The 23,350-nt window shown below is 42.3% G+C and overlaps 1 long non-coding RNA gene across 1 annotated transcript; it reads left to right on the top strand.

Moving 5' to 3' along the window:
* The first annotated feature begins 2,818 nt into the window (after window positions 1-2,818).
* Window positions 2,819-7,614, top strand: LOC118564475. Its single transcript, XR_004931872.1, has 3 exons — window positions 2,819-3,289; window positions 3,952-4,019; window positions 7,470-7,614. It is a non-coding gene; the product is annotated as an uncharacterized LOC118564475 (long non-coding RNA).
* The last annotated feature ends 15,736 nt before the right edge of the window (window positions 7,615-23,350 follow it).

Genomic DNA, 23,350 nt, shown 5'->3' on the forward strand with positions numbered 1-23,350 from the left:
TGTGTTCCATCCAGGAAGAAACTTCTCAGCCTCTCTAAGAAAGTCAGTTCTAGGGTTTGAGAGAGGAGGCTTCGACTGAATTTTCATACAATAAAAAACAAAGTGGGACTGTATTCTCAGAAACGTGAGCATACATGAAGCGACAGTGGAGAGGAAAACTCCCTTTTAACAGGAAGGAGAACCTCCAGCAGAACCAGAACCAGGCTCAGTGTTAACAGCCATCTGCTTCGACCCACTGGGGCTTAGAGAAGACAGAGCAGAGACACAGAAAGGGTGAATGACTACAGCCTCAATGGGGACATATGCAAATCCACCTTTTTAGCCCTTAAAATCATTTTGTAGTGTACTTGGAGTCTCTAGGATTGCAGAAATCTTACATGTATTCTGTCCAGGAGCTGAGTAGATATATTTATATTCTTTTCAGGTCATCTTTTTTAAGCCGTTAAATTTTCTCTGTTATCTTTTTCGTTTTCGGAACTAGTATGTCTTACAGTATTTTTCTCAGTCTTGCAATGATATAATGATAATGCTGATAATGTGCAACTCTATAAACATGTTCAGCTCTGCCAGTCAATTGAAATTTATATTGGTAATAATGTGAAACAGAAGGACCATTATCAACTTGGTAAGTTTCAGATTATGGATGCAACATAATTTAACCTTTGCAGTTTCCAGGGTTGGAAGTGATGTTCCAAAGCTTGGTCACAGTAAAGGGCATTAACCATGAACAAGGCCAAGCATTTTGGACATTTAGAATGGTCTCTGTGTTTCAGGTCAAAAAGACTGTCATGCCTTCTTTTGTGAATAAAATATTAATCCTCCCATTATAATGCACTTTAATTTGATGTTTTTTTAGGGTCAGGCAGCAAAAATGTGAGAGGAAGATGAGAAAGTCATCCCCGACATGAACACTGGTTACAGAAATCTGAGATTTGGTCATGTCATGCTTCCAAAAAGCCACCAGAGGGAGACCGCTCCAAACTAAAGTTGTCCCATGTCAGCCCGCTTGGATTGATGCAGTAGCACCAGGCTATTGAAACATAAAGTCGCTTTAAAATGCTATTTAAAGTTAGAATTTTAAAGGGACAGCAGCCTTTTTTGTTGCATCTTCTACCAAACTGTAATGCCAGTGCTGTCATGGCCTAATACCCTTCACTCAAAATCTCTGACTCAATGGACAAACCGATTAGTTTATTTTTTTTAATCAGGCATTACTTTACTTCAGTTGGGGCTTATCATCATCATGTACAAAGTATTAGTGACCGTGGTCTCACTCAGGTAGAGCAAAATAGACTGTTCACTCAGTATCTTGGACAAACATGCAGAAATCAGTGAGTTCATGTGTCAAAGGCTACATGGACCCACTGTTTAACATGAAGGGGGCAATCTCCAGAAGTGCACTGTCAAAGGCCAGAAAGGATGTGGAGCCATTAGGCTCATGCAGTTATCTCTCTGCTGATGAATAATGATGTGGAGGGGGCTGGGGGTCAGGGGGTTAGGAATGGCTGAAAAAGGCAACTGGAGCTACTTCGTACTGTTTAGAGCTTTTACTTTTTATATTTTACTTTTACTCTATATTTTGAAGATATAAACTATTTAATGCTAGACTGTATTTACAATATGAAGATACAGATTCATGTATGCTTCATGTATATCTTTAACAACAATGTTCTCATTCAATGCACAATGTACGTATATTTTAGGTCATTAAAACATTAGAGAGCTTTCTTAATTGTATTAACGAAGTGTTGGAACAGCATATTATGGCTGACCTGCAAAGGTTCTGCAGCACCCTTGTAACACTGATGAAATATAGCATCTTGTTTAACAGATAAAAATAAAATAATCCAACTATCTTGGTAATCCTAAGATCAATCATAGGTGTGTCAGTAACTGTACTTGTACTTGCAGTGGAGTGAGAACATATGTTTCATATTGTACCACCAAAGTGAGGACATTGATGTAACATAAGGACCTTTTTGCCTATTAAATGCATTTAATAAACACTTATACAAGTAATTATGTGCAATTATTTCTTAAATGTGCAAATATGCATCCTTAAAGTGCTGTATGCTATCCAAAGTGCCAAATAAAGTGCTTAAATTCAAAGTTAAGTGTTCATTCTTAGATGTAACAAACGGCTGTTTGTTACAGTATCAAACACAAAAGTGTGAAATAAGTGCTGAAATCTTGTTTATTTATTTTTCTAAATTGGTAATTCATGGTAATTGCTAACTATGCATTCTAGACAGTTAGAGGTTTTTAAGCCAGTACTTGTTTTTAAAGTGTAAGATAAGATAAGATAAGCTTTATTGATCTCACAGTGGAGAAATTCACTTGTCCCATCGGCTCAATAGTCAAAAGTCAGAAGAAGGTGTCAAAGTAGGTAAGTAAGTAGGATCTATTGCAGGGGTCTGCAGCTTTTATAAACTAAATTATGCTCTGACTCTGGCAAATTAAGACTTGTTTAGAGCCACAAACAAAGTTTTGATAAATATCTATCACAAGAAATGTTTAAAGAACCACTATTTTACATTTATTTCTTAGTTTTGAAATAAAGAGGAACATAAAACTTTTTCTAAAAGAGGATGGACATAATTTATTTTATAGGACGTTGATATTTGTCGAAAATGATGTTAAAAAAAGAACAGTTTCTGACCTAATGACAAATCAAATACATCTAAAAATACATTACCGGTACTTTTAGTGTGGAAAATCCCTGAAATTATTGCATTGATAAACTGAAGCAACCGATAAAACTGCCATTTCTTATTATATCTACATTTAAATTTAGTTAGCTGGTTCTTTAGTATTTCTAGCCAAAGTTATTAAGAGCCAGTGTTAAAGTTCTGAAGAGCCACCGCTGGCTCAGGTTACAGGCGACTGTTCTAGTTTAAGGTTTTGTGTTAAAGTTTTGCAGGTTAAGGTTTAATGTGGAGTAAAGGCAGCTGAATGATATTTAGCATTGCTGGAATGAAAGACAATGAACTGATTACATAGCTGGTCAGTATAACCTGCCAGCAGTGTGGAAACAATCCAACCGGCAATCAAATTCCACGAAGTCCATTTCAGGCTCCCTGTGGAGTCCGGTGCACAGGGTGACACTGGTGTTTACCCTTTCCTTCACCTCCTCTGAAATCACATAAGTTGCCTTTTGGGGTCCTGTACTGAGAGTTTACTCTGCATCTTACCGCAGGTTTGAGTTTCCTGAAACACCTCTTCCTGATGGGGTACAGGACGCATCGTGCTTACGTAAATTAGCAGGGGGAGAAGGCACAGCGAGCCAAAGGTGAGACCCTGCTGCCATATTTCATAAGAAGAACCATTGTTTGGCTCCAGACTTATTTCTTGCAATGCAAAGTAGTTTCCGTTCTTGCAAATGGCCCAAGCCAATAAATTTGTTGTTAGCGGCAGGAACAGACAAGTTACTGGCAGGTACAGAGGACTGCGACAAAACAAAGCGGGGGAGGCTTCTTCACAAAGTGGTCCTCAGTTACACTACTGCGCTTTACCATTGTTCGTGGCGAGAAACAATAACAGACACAAACATGTTCAGTGAAACAGTTTTGGGCATTTTCAAATTCAACTGGTATCTTAATTTTAGAGCAAAAGAAAAAATGGATGGTTGCAACACACAGATTCTCATTCGTCAGGGTAAACCAACCAGCTGAAGATCTCAGACCTCAGATGCTGCCCCCTTTTTTAAAAAGAAGCTTGAAAAAGCATGTTGTTATTGGGGGGTTACAATAACAGCCGTTCCTCCCAGAGAATGAAGGTGAGGCCTCTCAGACAGGTCATGGACTTCCCTCACAAATATACAGCCTTTAAGGATGTCCGTTAGAGCAGCCTTTTTTTGTAATAAGAGATCTGACTGTCTGGTCTCTAACTGTCATCCCCACTCTCTCCTCTTTCTATTCCCTCTTATCTATTTTTAAACGTTTGTTTGTGCAGGTTTTAAAGGGAGCTACAGTCCCAACAAGAAGAGACAAAGGACTCTTTCACTCTGCAAAGTAGTGAATGTCAGTGATGGCTCGTTACATTGACGCTTTGGTGTTGTTGAAGTTTTGCTCCTGGAATAAAACCGTTGCCTGGTGAACATTTATGGTGTTGTTATGTAAAAACCTGAAGAACAATCTATTAACAGCCTATACAACCCTGTTAATATACCAGGTTTAGAAAATAAAAAAGTAGTTAAATTAAATGTTTCATTGAATGTTTAAACCATTGAATGTAACACGTGTCATGTACAATTCAATGAAAAAGAAATTCAATTCAATTCAATTCAATTTTATTTATATAGCGCCAAATCATGAAACATGTCATCTCAAGGCACTTTACAAAATCAAGTTCAATCATATTATACAGATTGGGTCAGATTATACAGATTGGTCAAAAATGTCCTATATAAGGAAACCAGTTGATTGCATCAAAGTCCCGACAAGCAGCATTCACTCCTGGAGAACCGTAGAGCCACAGAGAGAGAGTCGTCTGCATTGTACATGGCTTTGCTGCAATCCCTCATACTGAGCAAGCATGAAGCGACAGTGGAAAGAAAAACCACCCATTAACGGGAAGGAAAAACCTCCAGCAGAACCGGGCTCAGTATGAACGGTCATCTGCCTCGACCGACTGGGGTTACAGAAGACAGAGCAGAGACACAACAAGAGAGACAAAAAAGCACAGAAGCACACATTGATCTAGTAATCTGTTCTACATTAGATGGTAGTAGCGGGTGAGCCGTCTTCTCTGGATGATGTCACAGTTAACAGAACGCCAGACCAGGTGTACCTACTATGAAGAAAAAAAAAGAGAGCAAAAAGTTAAAAGCTGAAATGACGACAGTCATTTCAATGTAATACAATGCAAAACTGGAGAACAGTAGAAATCAGTAGAGTGAGAAAATTAGACCCTGATGTCCTCCAGCAGCCTAGGCCTATCACAGCACAACTATAGAGGTAGCTCAGGGTATGAGCCACTCTAACTATAAGCTTTGTCAAAAAGGAAAGTTTTAACATTAGTCTTAAAAATAGATAGGGTGTCTGCCTCACGGACCAAAACTGGGAGTTGGTTCCACAGGAGAGGAGCCTGATAACTAAAGGATCTGCCTCCCATTCTACTTTTAGAGACTCTAGGAACCACCAGCAGACCTGCAGTCTGAGAGCGAAGTGCTCTGTTAGGAACATACGGGGTAATCAGAGCTCTGATATATGATGGAGCTTGATTATTAAGGGCTTTATACGTTAGAAGAAGAATTTTAAATTCTATTCTTGATTTAACAGGAAGCCAATGAAGGGAAGCTAAAACAGGAGAAATATGATCCCTCTTGTTGATTTTCATCAGAACTCTTGCTGCAGCATTTTGGATCAGCTGAAGGCTTTGAACTGCATTTTGTGGACTTCCTGATAGTAAAGAATTACAATAGTCCAGCCTTGAAGTAACAAATGCATGGACTAGTTTTTCAGCATCACTCCTGGACAGAATGTTTCTAATTTTGGCGATATTCCGGAGGTGAAAAAAGGAAACTCTGGAAACCTGTTTAATATGGGATTTAAATGACATGTCTTGGTCGAAAACAACACCAAGATTTTTAACTTTATTACCAGAGGCCAAGTTAATGCCATCCAGATTAAGTGATTGATTAAGAACTTTATTTTTTGAAGACTCTGGCCCAAAGATTACAACTTCTGTCTTGTCAGAATTTAAATGCAGGAAATTTAAAGTCATCCAGCTTTTGATGTCATCAAGACATGACTGCAGTCGAAGTAACTGATTGGATTCATCAGGATTTATGGATAAATATAGCTGAGTATCATCAGCATAACAGTGGAGATTAATCCCATGCTGTCTGATAATTTTGCCAATCGGAAGCATATATATAGTAAAGAGAATTGGTCCAAGGACTGAACCCTGTGGTACTCCACAGGTGACCCTAGAGTTTGAGGAAGATTTATTATTAACATGAACAAACTGGAATCTGTCCGACAGATAAGATTTAAACCAGCCTAATGCTTTTCCCTTAATCCCTACAGTATGTTCAAGTCTTTGTAGGAGAATATTGTGATCAACTGTGTCAAATGCAGCACTGAGATCTAACAGGACAAGTACAGACACAAGTCCATTATCTGAGGCCATGAGAATATCATTAGTGACCTTCACCAGAGCTGTTTCAGTGCTATGATGAGCTCTGAAGCCTGACTGAAACTCCTCAAGTAGGTCATTACTTTGTAAATGTTCACATAGTTGATTAGCAACTACTTTCTCAAGAATTTTAGATAAGAAAAGAAGATTAGATATAGGTCTGTAATTTACTAACTCATCTTGATCAAGAGATGGTTTCCTAAGTAAAGGTTTAATAACAGCTACTTTCAAAACCTGTGGTACATATCCATTTACCAAGGATAGATTAATCATGTCTAAAATAGGACCACTGATCAGAGGAAATACCTCCTTAAACAACTTGGTTGGGATTGGGTCTAACATACAGGTAGAAGGTTTAGATGAAGCTAAAATTTTAGATAGCTCAGAAAGCTCTACTGCTTTTAAACAGTTCAGACACTGCGCAGGTTCTAAGGATTCCTCCAATGCTGCCTCACTTACTGAGGATGAGGTAATCATGTTTGGGAGGATGCCAATTATTTGAAATGAAGCTGCAAAGATCTGGTTGCATTATTGTACACAACATTGAGCCTTGTTGAAGAATCTATTATTTAAATTTTAGCATTTAGACCTATTTGGTAAGAGCCTATAAGCACCCAACAAATTGACTTGGTCATTTTTTACACACTCCTGCAAAAGTTCTCCACAGCCCTCTTTAGGTGACCACACAGCTTTTTGGTCAAATTTAGTTCTGAACTTTGGCTAACCCATTCCAATACTTCCATTTTCTTCTGGTGAAGCCATTCTTTTGTTGGTCTGGATGTATGCCATACTGAGAAATAAAATCCCTTTTCATTTTAAACAATCTGGGAGACACATGGAGGAACAGCCGAACTAAAACGTAGAGAGGCCCCTGGGCACAGAGTGTTGAATGGACAAAAAAGGCCTGTTGTGTTGTGCAGGTAACATTAGTTACCTTCAAGCTAACCCAGTTTAGCTTGAATCTTCTGTGACTTCTTTGTCCAGATTTTTCTCCTTAGGATTTTGTCACGATCCCCAGATGTTTAGCTAATTGTTAGTTTGGTTCCTGGGGATTGTGCATCTTCCTGTTTTCACCTTTTTAGCATTATTTATTTGTCTGTAGATTCTGTTCATTCCTTCTTTTCCCTGTAATGATTTAGTGTTGTGATCTTTATTTTCCTGCCTGTCTTCAGTTCAGTAGTTAATTTATTTATTCTGTTTATTCATTGTGGCTTTTGTACTGTTGTTAGTTTCTGTTTTCCTCATTGTCTCCTTTCATTTCATTACACTCCCTCTTCTTCAGCTTATCACCTTGATTTCCATACCTGGTTTTCTGCTTGTCTTTTTGTCAGGTTGTGTTTGGACTGCCCCCTCTCCTGGAACATCTCAGGTCTCCACTAAGTGTGGAGCCCATCTCCCCCCGTCATGCTCCCCTCTGTTAGTGGTCCTCAGATCATAAAAAACAACATCATCAGCTACCATAACTATGCAGACGACACACAGCTCTACATCACCATGTCACCAGGTGACTATGGACCAGTTCAGGCACTGAGTAAATGCCTAGAAGAAATTAATGCCTTGATGTGCCATAATTTTCTTCAGTTGAATAAAAACAAAACTGAAGTAATAATATTTGGACCAATAGAGGAAAGATCAAAAGTTAGCACACAGCTTCAGTCGCTTCAGCTAGAAACCACTGATCAGGCCTGAAACCTGGGAGTAGTGATGGACTCAGACCTGAACCTTCAAAAGCATCTAAAGACGGTTACAAGGTCAGCTTTCTATCACCTGAGGAACATTTCCAGGATTAAAGGACTGATGTCTCAGCAGGATCTGGAAAAACTAATCCATGCGTTTATTTTTAGTAGAATTGATTACTGCCAAAAAAGTGGATCAGACAGCTGCAGCTGATCCAGAACGCTGCTGCCTGCGTCCTCACTAGGACTAAGAACGTAGAGAACATGGACCCGGTTCTGAAGTCCTCACTAGGACTAAGAACGTAGAGAACATGGACCCGGTTCTGAAGTCCTCACTAAGACTAAGAACGTAGAGAACATGGACCCGGTTCTGAAGTCCTCACTAAGACTAAGAACGTAGAGAACATGGACCCGGTTCTGAAGTCTTCACTAAGACTAAGAACGTAGAGAACATGGACCCGGTTCTGAAGTCCTCACTAAGACTAAGAACGTAGAGAACATGGACCCGGTTCTGAAGTCCTTCCACTGAGACTAAGAACGTAGAGAACATGGACCCGGTTCTGAAGTCCTTCCACTGAGACTAAGAACGTAGAGAACATGGACCCGGTTCTGAAGTCCTCACTAGGACTAAGAACGTAGAGAACATGGACCTGGTTCTGAAGTCCTCACTAAGACTAAGAACGTAGAGAACATGGACCCGGTTCTGAAGTCCTCACTAGGACTAAGAACGTAGAGAACATGGACCCGGTTCTGAAGTCCTCACTAAGACTAAGAACGTAGAGAACATGGACCCGGTTCTGAAGTCCTCACTAGGACTAAGAACGTAGAGAACATGGACCTGGTTCTGAAGTCCTCACTAAGACTAAGAACGTAGAGAACATGGACCCGGTTCTGAAGTCCTCACTAAGACTAAGAACGTAGAGAACATGGACCCGGTTCTGAAGTCCTCACTAAGACTAAGAACGTAGAGAACATGGACCCGGTTCTGAAGTCCTCACTAAGACTAAGAACGTAGAGAACATGGACCCGGTTCTGAAGTCCTCACTAAGACTAAGAATGTAGAGAACATGGACCCGGTTCTGAAGTCCTTCCACTAAGACTAAGAACGTAGAGAACATGGACCCGGTTCTGAAGTCCTCACTAAGACTAAGAACGTAGAGAACATGGACCCGGTTCTGAAGTCCTCACTAAGACTAAGAACGTAGAGAACATGGACCCGGTTCTGAAGTCCTCACTAAGACTAAGAACGTAGAGAACATGGACCCGGTTCTGAAGTCCTCACTAAGACTAAGAACGTAGAGAACATGGACCCGGTTCTGAAGTCCTCACTAAGACTAAGAACGTAGAGAACATGGACCCGGTTCTGAAGTCCTCACTAAGACTAAGAATGTAGAGAACATGGACCCGGTTCTGAAGTCCTTCCACTAAGACTAAGAACGTAGAGAACATGGACCCGGTTCTGAAGTCCTCACTAAGACTAAGAACGTAGAGAACATGGACCCGGTTCTGAAGTCCTCACTAAGACTAAGAACGTAGAGAACATGGACCCGGTTCTGAAGTCCTCACTAAGACTAAGAACGTAGAGAACATGGACCCGGTTCTGAAGTCCTCACTAAGACTAAGAACGTAGAGAAAATGGACCCGGTTCTGAAGTCCTCACTAAGACTAAGAACGTAGAGAACATGGACCCGGTTCTGAAGTCCTCACTAAGACTAAGGACGTAGAGAACATGGACCCGGTTCTGAAGTCCTCACTAAGACTAAGGACGTAGAGAACATGGACCCGGTTCTGAAGTCCTCACTAAGACTAAGAACGTAGAGAACATGGACCTGGTTCTGAAGTCCTCACTAAGACTAAGAACGTAGAGAACATGGACCCGGTTCTGAAGTCCTTCCACTAAGACTAAGAACGTAGAGAACATGGACCCGGTTCTGAAGTCCTCACTAAGACTAAGAACGTAGAGAACATGGACCTGGTTCTGAAGTCCTTCCACTAAGACTAAGAACGTAGAGAACATGGACCCGGTTCTGAAGTCCTCACTAAGACTAAGAACGTAGAGAACATGGACCTGGTTCTGAAGTCCTTCCACTAAGACTAAGAACGTAGAGAACATGGACCCGGTTCTGAAGTCCTCACTAAGACTAAGAACGTAGAGAACATGGACCCGGTTCTGAAGTCCTTCCACTAAGACTAAGAACGTAGAGAACATGGACCCGGTTCTGAAGTCCTCACTAAGACTAAGAACGTAGAGAACATGGACCCGGTTCTGAAGTCCTTCCACTAAGACTAAGAACGTAGAGAACATGGACCCGGTTCTGAAGTCCTCACTAAGACTAAGAACGTAGAGAACATGGACCCGGTTCTGAAGTGTTCACTAAGACTAAGAACGTAGAGAACATGGACCCGGTTCTGAAGTCCTCACTAAGACTAAGAACGTAGAGAACATGGACCCCGTTCTGAAGTCCTCACTGAGACTAAGAACGTAGAGAACATGGACCCCCGTTCTGAAGTCCTTCCACTAAGACTAAGAACGTAGAGAACATGGACCTGGTTCTGAAGTCCTTCCACTAAGACTAAGAACGTAGAGAACATGGACCCGGTTCTGAAGTCCTCACTAAGACTAAGAACGTAGAGAACATGGACCCGGTTCTGAAGTCCTTCCACTAAGACTAAGAACGTAGAGAACATGGACCCGGTTCTGAAGTCCTCACTAAGACTAAGAACGTAGAGAACATGGACCCGGTTCTGAAGTGTTCACTAAGACTAAGAACGTAGAGAACATGGACCCGGTTCTGAAGTCCTCACTAAGACTAAGAACGTAGAGAACATGGACCCCGTTCTGAAGTCCTCACTGAGACTAAGAACGTAGAGAACATGGACCCCGTTCTGAAGTCCTTCCACTAAGACTAAGAACGTAGAGAACATGGACCTGGTTCTGAAGTCCTTCCACTAAGACTAAGAACGTAGAGAACATGGACCCGGTTCTGAAGTCCTCACTAAGACTAAGAACGTAGAGAACATGGACCCGGTTCTGAAGTCCTCACTAAGACTAAGAACGAAGAGAACATGGACCCGGTTCTGAAGTCCTCACTAAGACTAAGAACGTAGAGAACTTTGACCCGGTTCTGAAGTCCTTCCACTGAGACTAAGAACATAGAGAACATGGACCCGGTTCTGAAGTCCTCACTAAGACTAAGAACGTAGAGAACATGGACCCGGTTCTGAAGTCCTTCCACTAAGACTAAGAACGTAGAGAACATGGACCCGGTTCTGAAGTCCTCACTAAGACTAAGAACGTAGAGAACATGGACCCGGTTCTGAAGTCCTCACTAAGACTAAGAACGTAGAGAACATGGACCCGGTTCTGAAGTCCTCACTAAGACTAAGAACGTAGAGAACATGGACCCGATTCTGAAGTCCTTCCACTAAGACTAAGAACGTAGAGAACATGGACCCGGTTCTGAAGTCTTCACTAAGACTAAGAACGTAGAGAATATGGACCCGGTTCTGAAGTCCTTCCACTAAGACTAAGAACGTAGAGAACATGGACCCGGTTCTGAAGTCCTCACTAAGACTAAGAACGTAGAGAACATGGACCTGGTTCTGAAGTCCTCACTAAGACTAAGAACGTAGAGAACATGGACCTGGTTCTGAAGTCCTTCCACTAAGACTAAGAACGTAGAGAACATGGACCCGGTTCTGAAGTCCTCACTAAGACTAAGAACGTAGAGAACATGGACCCGGTTCTGAAGTCCTTCCACTAAGACTAAGAACGTAGAGAACATGGACCCGGTTCTGAAGTCCTCACTAAGACTAAGAACGTAGAGAACATGGACCTGGTTCTGAAGTCCTTCCACTAAGACTAAGAACGTAGAGAACATGGACCCGGTTCTGAAGTCCTCACTAGGACTAAGAACGTAGAGAACATGGACCCGGTTCTGAAGTCCTCACTAAGACTAAGAACGTAGAGAACATGGACCCGGTTCTGAAGTCCTCACTAGGACTAAGAACGTAGAGAACATGGACCTGGTTCTGAAGTCCTCACTAAGACTAAGAACGTAGAGAACATGGACCCGGTTCTGAAGTCCTCACTAAGACTAAGAACGTAGAGAACATGGACCCGGTTCTGAAGTCCTCACTAAGACTAAGAACGTAGAGAACATGGACCCGGTTCTGAAGTCCTCACTAAGACTAAGAACGTAGAGAACATGGACCCGGTTCTGAAGTTCTCACTAAGACTAAGAATGTAGAGAACATGGACCCGGTTCTGAAGTCCTTCCACTAAGACTAAGAACGTAGAGAACATGGACCCGGTTCTGAAGTCCTCACTAAGACTAAGAACGTAGAGAACATGGACCCGGTCTGAAGTCCTTACTAAGACTAAGAACGTAGAGAACATGGACCCGGTTCTGAAGTCCTCACTAAGACTAAGAACGTAGAGAACATGGACCCGGTTTCTGAAGTCCTCACTAAGACTAAGAACGTAGAGAACATGGACCCGGTTCTGAAGTCCTCACTAAGACTAAGAACGTAGAGAACATGGACCCGGTTCTGAAGTCCTCACTAAGACTAAGAATGTAGAGAACATGGACCCGGTTCTGAAGTCCTTCCACTAAGACTAAGAACGTAGAGAACATGGACCCGGTTCTGAAGTCCTCACTAAGACTAAGAACGTAGAGAACATGGACCCGGTTCTGAAGTCCTCACTAAGACTAAGAACGTAGAGAACATGGACCCGGTTCTGAAGTCCTCACTAAGACTAAGAACGTAGAGAACATGGACCCGGTTCTGAAGTCCTCACTAAGACTAAGAACGTAGAGAAAATGGACCCGGTTCTGAAGTCCTCACTAAGACTAAGAACGTAGAGAACATGGACCCGGTTCTGAAGTCCTCACTAAGACTAAGGACGTAGAGAACATGGACCCGGTTCTGAAGTCCTCACTAAGACTAAGGACGTAGAGAACATGGACCCGGTTCTGAAGTCCTCACTAAGACTAAGAACGTAGAGAACATGGACCTGGTTCTGAAGTCCTCACTAAGACTAAGAACGTAGAGAACATGGACCCGGTTCTGAAGTCCTTCCACTAAGACTAAGAACGTAGAGAACATGGACCCGGTTCTGAAGTCCTCACTAAGACTAAGAACGTAGAGAACATGGACCTGGTTCTGAAGTCCTTCCACTAAGAGTAAGAACGTAGAGAACATGGACCCGGTTCTGAAGTCCTCACTAAGACTAAGAACGTAGAGAACATGGACCTGGTTCTGAAGTCCTTCCACTAAGACTAAGAACGTAGAGAACATGGACCCGGTTCTGAAGTCCTCACTAAGACTAAGAACGTAGAGAACATGGACCCGGTTCTGAAGTCCTTCCACTAAGACTAAGAACGTAGAGAACATGGACCCGGTTCTGAAGTCCTCACTAAGACTAAGAACGTAGAGAACATGGACCCGGTTCTGAAGTCCTTCCACTAAGACTAAGAACGTAGAGAACATGGACCCGGTTCTGAAGTCCTCACTAAGACTAAGAACGTAGAGAACATGGACCCGGTTCTGAAGTCCTCACTAAGACTAAGAACGTAGAGAACATGGACCTGGTTCTGAAGTCCTCACTAAGACTAAGAACGTAGAGAACATGGACCCGGTTCTGAAGTCCTCACTAAGACTAAGAACGTAGAGAACATGGACCCGGTTCTGAAGTCCTCACTAAGACTAAGAACGTAGAGAACATGGACCCGGTTCTGAAGTCCTCACTAAGACTAAGAACGTAGAGAACATGGACCCGGTTCTGAAGTTCTCACTAAGACTAAGAATGTAGAGAACATGGACCCGGTTCTGAAGTCCTTCCACTAAGACTAAGAACGTAGAGAACATGGACCCGGTTCTGAAGTCCTCACTAAGACTAAGAACGTAGAGAACATGGACCCGGTTCTGAAGTCCTCACTAAGACTAAGAACGTAGAGAACATGGACCCGGTTCTGAAGTCCTCACTAAGACTAAGAACGTAGAGAACATGGACCCGGTTCTGAAGTCCTCACTAAGACTAAGAACGTAGAGAACATGGACCCGGTTCTGAAGTCCTCACTAAGACTAAGAACGTAGAGAACATGGACCCGGTTCTGAAGTCCTCACTAAGACTAAGAATGTAGAGAACATGGACCCGGTTCTGAAGTCCTTCCACTAAGACTAAGAACGTAGAGAACATGGACCCGGTTCTGAAGTCCTCACTAAGACTAAGAACGTAGAGAACATGGACCCGGTTCTGAAGTCCTCACTAAGACTAAGAACGTAGAGAACATGGACCCGGTTCTGAAGTCCTCACTAAGACTAAGAACGTAGAGAACATGGACCCGGTTCTGAAGTCCTCACTAAGACTAAGAACGTAGAGAAAATGGACCCGGTTCTGAAGTCCTCACTAAGACTAAGAACGTAGAGAACATGGACCCGGTTCTGAAGTCCTCACTAAGACTAAGGACGTAGAGAACATGGACCCGGTTCTGAAGTCCTCACTAAGACTAAGGACGTAGAGAACATGGACCCGGTTCTGAAGTCCTCACTAAGACTAAGAACGTAGAGAACATGGACCTGGTTCTGAAGTCCTCACTAAGACTAAGAACGTAGAGAACATGGACCCGGTTCTGAAGTCCTTCCACTAAGACTAAGAACGTAGAGAACATGGACCCGGTTCTGAAGTCCTCACTAAGACTAAGAACGTAGAGAACATGGACCTGGTTCTGAAGTCCTTCCACTAAGACTAAGAACGTAGAGAACATGGACCCGGTTCTGAAGTCCTCACTAAGACTAAGAACGTAGAGAACATGGACCTGGTTCTGAAGTCCTTCCACTAAGACTAAGAACGTAGAGAACATGGACCCGGTTCTGAAGTCCTCACTAAGACTAAGAACGTAGAGAACATGGACCCGGTTCTGAAGTCCTTCCACTAAGACTAAGAACGTAGAGAACATGGACCCGGTTCTGAAGTCCTCACTAAGACTAAGAACGTAGAGAACATGGACCCGGTTCTGAAGTCCTTCCACTAAGACTAAGAACGTAGAGAACATGGACCCGGTTCTGAAGTCCTCACTAAGACTAAGAACGTAGAGAACATGGACCCGGTTCTGAAGTGTTCACTAAGACTAAGAACGTAGAGAACATGGACCCGGTTCTGAAGTCCTCACTAAGACTAAGAACGTAGAGAACATGGACCCCGTTCTGAAGTCCTCACTGAGACTAAGAACGTAGAGAACATGGACCCCGTTCTGAAGTCCTTCCACTAAGACTAAGAACGTAGAGAACATGGACCTGGTTCTGAAGTCCTTCCACTAAGACTAAGAACGTAGAGAACATGGACCCGGTTCTGAAGTCCTCACTAAGACTAAGAACGTAGAGAACATGGACCCGGTTCTGAAGTCCTCACTAAGACTAAGAACGTAGAGAACATGGACCCGGTTCTGAAGTCCTTCCACTAAGACTAAGAACGTAGAGAACATGGACCCGGTTCTGAAGTCCTCACTAAGACTAAGAACGTAGAGAACATGGACCCGGTTCTGAAGTGTTCACTAAGACTAAGAACGTAGAGAACATGGACCCGGTTCTGAAGTCCTCACTAAGACTAAGAACGTAGAGAACATGGACCCCGTTCTGAAGTCCTCACTGAGACTAAGAACGTAGAGAACATGGACCCCGTTCTGAAGTCCTTCCACTAAGACTAAGAACGTAGAGAACATGGACCTGGTTCTGAAGTCCTTCCACTAAGACTAAGAACGTAGAGAACATGGACCCGGTTCTGAAGTCCTCACTAAGACTAAGAACGTAGAGAACATGGACCCGGTTCTGAAGTCCTCACTAAGACTAAGAACGAAGAGAACATGGACCCGGTTCTGAAGTCCTCACTAAGACTAAGAACGTAGAGAACATTGACCCGGTTCTGAAGTCCTTCCACTGAGACTAAGAACATAGAGAACATGGACCCGGTTCTGAAGTCCTCACTAAGACTAAGAACGTAGAGAACATGGACCCGGTTCTGAAGTCCTTCCACTAAGACTAAGAACGTAGAGAACATGGACCCGGTTCTGAAGTCCTCACTAAGACTAAGAACGTAGAGAACATGGACCCGGTTCTGAAGTCCTCACTAAGACTAAGAACGTAGAGAACATGGACCCGGTTCTGAAGTCCTCACTAAGACTAAGAACGTAGAGAACATGGACCCGATTCTGAAGTCCTTCCACTAAGACTAAGAACGTAGAGAACATGGACCCGGTTCTGAAGTCTTCACTAAGACTAAGAACGTAGAGAATATGGACCCGGTTCTGAAGTCCTTCCACTAAGACTAAGAACGTAGAGAACATGGACCCGGTTCTGAAGTCCTCACTAAGACTAAGAACGTAGAGAACATGGACCTGGTTCTGAAGTCCTTCCACTAAGACTAAGAACGTAGAGAACATGGACCCGGTTCTGAAGTCCTCACTAAGACTAAGAACGTAGAGAACATGGACCTGGTTCTGAAGTCCTTCCACTAAGACTAAGAACGTAGAGAACATGGACCCGGTTCTGAAGTCCTCACTAAGACTAAGAACGTAGAGAACATGGACCCCGTTCTGAAGTCCTCACTGAGACTAAGAACGTAGAGAACATGGACCCCGTTCTGAAGTCCTTCCACTAAGACTAAGAACGTAGAGAACATGGACCTGGTTCTGAAGTCCTTCCACTAAGACTAAGAACGTAGAGAACATGGACCCGGTTCTGAAGTCCTCACTAAGACTAAGAACGTAGAGAACATGGACCCGGTTCTGAAGTCCTCACTAAGACTAAGAACGAAGAGAACATGGACCCGGTTCTGAAGTCCTCACTAAGACTAAGAACGTAGAGAACATTGACCCGGTTCTGAAGTCCTTCCACTGAGACTAAGAACATAGAGAACATGGACCCGGTTCTGAAGTCCTCACTAAGACTAAGAACGTAGAGAACATGGACCCGGTTCTGAAGTCCTTCCACTAAGACTAAGAACGTAGAGAACATGGACCCGGTTCTGAAGTCCTCACTAAGACTAAGAACGTAGAGAACATGGACCCGGTTCTGAAGTCCTCACTAAGACTAAGAACGTAGAGAACATGGACCCGGTTCTGAAGTCCTCACTAAGACTAAGAACGTAGAGAACATGGACCCGATTCTGAAGTCCTTCCACTAAGACTAAGAACGTAGAGAACATGGACCCGGTTCTGAAGTCTTCACTAAGACTAAGAACGTAGAGAATATGGACCCGGTTCTGAAGTCCTTCCACTAAGACTAAGAACGTAGAGAACATGGACCCGGTTCTGAAGTCCTCACTAAGACTAAGAACGTAGAGAACATGGACCTGGTTCTGAAGTCCTTCCACTAAGACTAAGAACGTAGAGAACATGGACCCGGTTCTGAAGTCCTCACTAAGACTAAGAACGTAGAGAACATGGACCTGGTTCTGAAGTCCTTCCACTAAGACTAAGAACGTAGAGAACATGGACCCGGTTCTGAAGTCCTCACTAAGACTAAGAACGTAGAGAACATGGACCCGGTTCTGAAGTCCTTCCACTAAGACTAAGAACGTAGAGAACATGGACCCGGTTCTGAAGTCCTCACTAAGACTAAGAACGTAGAGAACATGGACCTGGTTCTGAAGTCCTTCCACTAAGACTAAGAACGTAGAGAACATGGACCCGGTTCTGAAGTCCTCACTAAGACTAAGAACGTAGAGAACATGGACCTGGTTCTGAAGTCCTTCCACTAAGACTAAGAACGTAGAGAACATGGACCCGGTTCTGAAGTCCTCACTAAGACTAAGAACGTAGAGAACATGGACCCGGTTCTGAAGTCCTTCCACTAAGACTAAGAACGTAGAGAACATGGACCCGGTTCTGAAGTCCTCACTAAGACTAAGAACGTAGAGAACATGGACCCGGTTCTGAAGTCCTTCCACTAAGACTAAGAACGTAGAGAACATAGACCCGGTTCTGAAGTCCTCACTAAGACTAAGAACGTAGAGAACATGGACCCCGTTCTGAAGTCCTCACTAAGACTAAGAACGTAGAGAACATGGACCCGGTTCTGAAGTCCTTCCACTAAGACTAAGAACATAGAGAACATGGACCCGGTTCTGAAGTCCTTCCACTAAGACTAAGACCGTAGAGAACATGGACCCGGTTCTGAAGTCCTTCCATGGCTCCCTGTATCTCAGAGAATAGACTTTAAAATCCTTCTGTTAGTCTATAAATCCCTGAATTAGCACCTAAATCCATCACAGACATGTTATCAGGGCATCAACCCTCCAGACCACTCAGGTCTTCTGGCTCCAGCCTGCTCTGCAGAACCAGAACCAGAACCAAACATGGAGAAGCAGCATTTAGCTCCTATGCTCCACTGATCTGGAACAAACTTCCAGAAAACTGTAAAAGTGCTGAAAGCCTGAGTTTCTTTAAATCAAGATTTTCTAACACATTTGTTAAGGATTACCTTCGACTGTTCTAATTGAACTGTATTACTGAAATATATTTAGTTTACTTTGTATTCCAACTGTTTTTACTTGTTTGCTTTTAATTTTTATTTTCTCATGTTCTATTTTGTTTCTGCATTTTATTCCTGCTTGCTTTCATTCTGTTTTATTTTCCTATATTTTAATCATGTAAAGCACTTTGCATTGTCTCTGTACCGAAATGTGCTATAGAAATAAATTTGCCTTGCCTTGCCTTGCTAATACGTTGTTTGTTTTTATTTTGTATATGTCATTACTGTGTGCTGTTTGAGAACAACAGAGCACACGTTCACACCATCTCCTGTTCTAAAAGAACCACACCTCAGCACGTAGGGAGCTCAGGCAGGGATATGTCTGTGATTTATCTACCTCCCAATACCACATAGTGTTGCCAAGTGCTTGTTCTAAATGTTGTAATAAATGTGTTGTATTAAATCAGTTTGAAATGCTTTTCATTGCCTGTGTTGCAGCACTTTACATCGCTCTCACAGACAGAGTAAAAGTTTCACACAGCAAACAATGTGTGTTTTTTACCCATTGAACTCCTCAGGTGGGCACCAAGTGGCTTGTGCCCCTGGCCCCATGCCCATAATGCCCATTGGATGATCTGGTCTTGTTTGAAGGCTTTGGGTCAAAATTAACTGTATGTAGAACAGTCCCTGATTTATCAACCTCAATAAAACATTAGTTCCATCTCAAGAAACAGCCCCAGAGAGTGCTGGTGCTACCACCATATATCTGGATGGGTATCCTTTGCTGATCCACTTAGCTGGTTTTCTTCCCTTCCTTTTGGAATTGTGGCCAAAGGTTCCATAGTTTCATCCCACCTTTGCACGTTCTCCTGCAAGGCTGTGGAATATTTTGGGCATGCCTTGATGTTTTCTTCAGAAGCAAAACCTTCTCCTTAAATCCAAGTAACCATATATGAAGAATCCATGAGATTGTTGTCACATGTAACACGAGTGCTTGTTGGAAATTCTTCAAGCTCCTGCTGTGTTGCTGCAGGCCTCATTGCAGATTATTTAATATTTTTTCCCTAATAAATTTATTTTTATCAAATTGTAGAAAATAGTTGTGCCAGTATTTGTGAGCAAAATCTTGAAATTACTTGTCATAGTCTCTTTATTTAACTGACACATCAGCAATACGATGTTTTCCTGTGGAAGTTGGTGAAAAAATCATTTCAAACTCAGTGTCAATAGAGCCACTATATCTGGTTACATGTGGCTATAGCTAACCCCACTCTAGCCCTATTTGTAACAATAGGGCGACTGTTCCCATAATGCTCCATTACTCGCATAATTATTGCATGTATGTGTTCTACAGTGATGGTCAAAACACTGATGACCCTCTAGTCGACAGTACTTACCAAAGAGTCTAGCATTTATCATCATTGCCACCTCTGACTAATGTTGCTCATGTTATGCATAAGTATTCAAGAAGATTTTTTGTAATAAAGACATTGTGGATTGATTATCATCACACACAGAACCTGGGCTATGGGTGTCTACATGAAGTTCTACCATTCTGCTCCTACTCGATACAGCCAAGTTAAAGGTATGACCAGAATGTGTTGAGCTTGTTTGTAGGGGTATTGAATTGCTTCTGTTTTGCTGATCACACCTGGAGGTCAGAGGTTTTCCATCCTCTGCTGTCCTGCTGTATCACAGCTGATGGGCGCTGATGCTCAGTGTCTTGCTGTAATGAGGCCAGGTCTGTGAGCCCAAGGGATGTGCTCACATAAATACAGACAATCAGTACCAAAAAAGCCTCCTCCTGTTTTTTTCTCACTATTATAGAGACGTCAAAATAGTTTAAACAAAGGAAAACAAATAACTCCACAGGTTGGGATGTTTATAGCATACATGGCATTAGGCCAGGCCAGAGCTGAGAAAAATATTTAGATCCCTCCACCCAAATACAAATCAAATGAATCAACTCTTATGGAGGGACATTTAAGGCAAAAAAAAAAATAAATAAATCTGATGCCTGCTTGAGTTGCACTGATGTGGTTTAGTACAAAGGCCCTCTGATTTTGAGAAAGTTTACTTAAGATAAAGTGTTGGCTTTTAACAAAGCTTCCTCCAGTCTGCCTGGCTGTGGCCGGGGGCCTGAGAAACGATCATTTAATGTGACTGCTGATAACGAAACAAACATGTTGACGTGTCCGCTCGACCTGTTCTGGAGTGGAGCGGGCACACACAGGCAGGGCCCTTCTGTTCAATGTTGCTAAATAAAGATCCACTTGATGGATATGCTTGGATAACATAAATCAGGATATCCCATCAGGAGTGACGAAGTGCACCATTGTTTTGGTTCAAGTGGGCAGCCATCCTGACAGACAGCGCATTCTAAGCGAGGGAGAGGACAGGAGGTTCCCCTTATAGAAGCTTACCCTAATGGGTCATGTCAGAACTGGTTGTTTTCAAATTGTTATGCAACATGTTAGTTAACGAGGCCGCCCTTTATCGTTTCCACAACGACATCTTACATGCAACGTGAGTCTCTTCGCCCAACATCAGTAACCAAATTCCACTGGGGGCTTATTTGTTGTCATATTATGATAATTGTTTGTGAGGTTCTTTGTGGTTGTTGTTTTTGCAGTTGCATTGTATATTTAATTTTTCAGACATTTTCTAAATGTCTAAATTGAATCAATTGTCTCAGTTACATTAAATAAATCTGCGTTAACTAGGGTTACAGCGATGGGTCAAGATCACGATCTGAAACAAAAAGCATGACATTTTTGCAAAATATTAGGAAAATGAAGAATCCACATTTTTATTTTTAAAAATAAAGCTCCTAAATCTTACAACCTAGACTTTAAAGAATCGGTATCACTTTAGTGAGGAAGCGGCTGACGGCTATTAGCATCTCCCAGTGAAGTAATGGAAACAATGAAGAAAGGTCCAAGATCCAACGTTAAAAAAAGCAAATGAAAATATGATTCCAAGAGGGAAAAGACTGGAATAGTGCTGGGAATACAGTATGAACGCTGGTGTTCACTGAAGCAGAAGCTAAAGCTGCTGAGTCTCAGTTGTAATTACTGAGTTAATCGACGTGAGTAACAGTCCTTATAAATACTGATATTAATGCTCTTCTTAGCCTCTGCAGTCTTAAGTACAAACAATGTTATAAATAGATCAATTTATCTGGTTCCTACTTAGATGGTGTGTCCCTGTTTCCGTTTATGAACAAGAATTGTTTTCAGTGAAGGGGCCTATTCTGATATGAGGCTCTTAGAGTTGCTGTAGATCAGTTTATTTAGTTAATAACAGTGTGTTTCCGATCACGCAGAGTTGATGCTTTACAGCAAGGCGTTGCAGAGGGGTCAGGCTCAGTCCAGCATGGTTTAGTAGAGATTTATTAGTTGCCATCTGGCTTTCTGATAGTTCTGCAATACTGCCAGCAGATGGTGCCACGTCTGTTCACATCTGCTCATCGCGCCTGGTGCTGGGCTCTATTTAGCCTCATAAAGGACTATTAAAACACAATTGGAATGGATGCTTGGTGTATATAACCTTATTTTATCATGATCAACTGGTTTTTGGTCTTTTTTATATGACCAAACTTACTGAAACAGTATTTTCCCTCTGGGAATTTAAAGTATTTCTGATTCTGAAATAACATGGCTATATACCTTTAAGAGTAACTCTTCCCTAAAACAACTTTGATGCCAATAAACTGTTAACATGGTTGTCTTATAGAGATCTCTCCATATCATGGTCATTATTTCGATAAATTTGTGCATATTTGTTTAAATCTTGCTTTTCTGTCTAAAATCGACAGTGTGGCGCCCTCCTAGGGTTAAATGGTAGTCTTGCATTGAATTTCTAATCCATATTGCAATTGGTTCAAAGTTTCTTGTGGCCTAATTTGGAGAAACTGCTGTAGGTATGCCCCTGTAGGTTATAAAAGCAGCTCCATATTAAAACAAAAAGCAGTTCCACCTTGTGCCCCCGTAGCGATCACAAACCCCAATGCAAATATTTTTCTTAAAAAAATGACTAGCAAAAGCTAGTGACTTCTTATGTTATTGGTGAATTTACGTAAAGGCACCAATTGTTCAGCAGTTACTGTCTTGAAGCAGTCTCGCCTGCAAAAGCCACCTGCAGTCAGAGCAAAGAGAGCGGAGGGGGGATCGACCACCCTCTGTTTCCACATTGCAAATGAATCTTGCATGCACAAAGCTTTCAGTGATCCCACCCTGAATTACAAAGCGGGAAATTCGTATTGCAATTGGTTTTGCCACTTTGTAATTCAGGCTGCTGTTTAATTTGATGGATCTTTTTGGGAGGGGTTGTTGAGATCCTGAGATTGCAGTAAGGCGTATTGCATCACTTCCTGTTGTCTGTTGCTACGTGTGGATTGCGGTTTGGTGATAGACTCTCTAGATTTTATCTTAAATCTCTTGGCTGTGACATCTCTCTGTTTCTAACATATAAGAAAATTTTAAACAGATTCTCCATTACTGCACTTCATATTTGGGAACTCATCGTGTTTCACACAGTTTGCTTTTTTTCGGTGTGGTAAGAGGTCGCTAGCCTAGCCTAGCTTTAGCCTTACAATCGCTTTCTTCGTTATCCTTCCATCAGCTTCTCCGTCTCTGTCTAAGTCCAAGAGACTGCTGGCTAAGGATAATCATAAATACAGTAAGATTGTTATTCATGCTGGCGGTAATAACACCCGGTTATACCAATTGGAGGTCACTAAAGTTGGTGTTGCTTCGGTGTGTACGTTTGCTAAAACAATGTCATCTCCGTAATTTTCTTTGGTCCCCTGTCTGATCTGACCAGTGATGACATGTTTAGCCGAATGTCATCATTCAACCGCTGGTTGTCTAAGTGATGTGCTGAAAATGATTTGGGTTACATTGATAACTGGCAAACTTTCTGGGAAAATCTGGTCTGATCTGGAGAGATGCCATCCAGGAGGAGGAGTAGCAACCATCTTTCAGTCTGATTTATTAATTAGTCCCAGGCCAATTATTAACTACAATTCTTTTGAAAATGTAACCCTTAGTTTCCCCTCATCT

Source organism: Fundulus heteroclitus, chromosome 11 (assembly GCF_011125445.2).
Source record: "Fundulus heteroclitus isolate FHET01 chromosome 11, MU-UCD_Fhet_4.1, whole genome shotgun sequence".
Lineage (NCBI taxonomy): Eukaryota > Metazoa > Chordata > Actinopteri > Cyprinodontiformes > Fundulidae > Fundulus > Fundulus heteroclitus.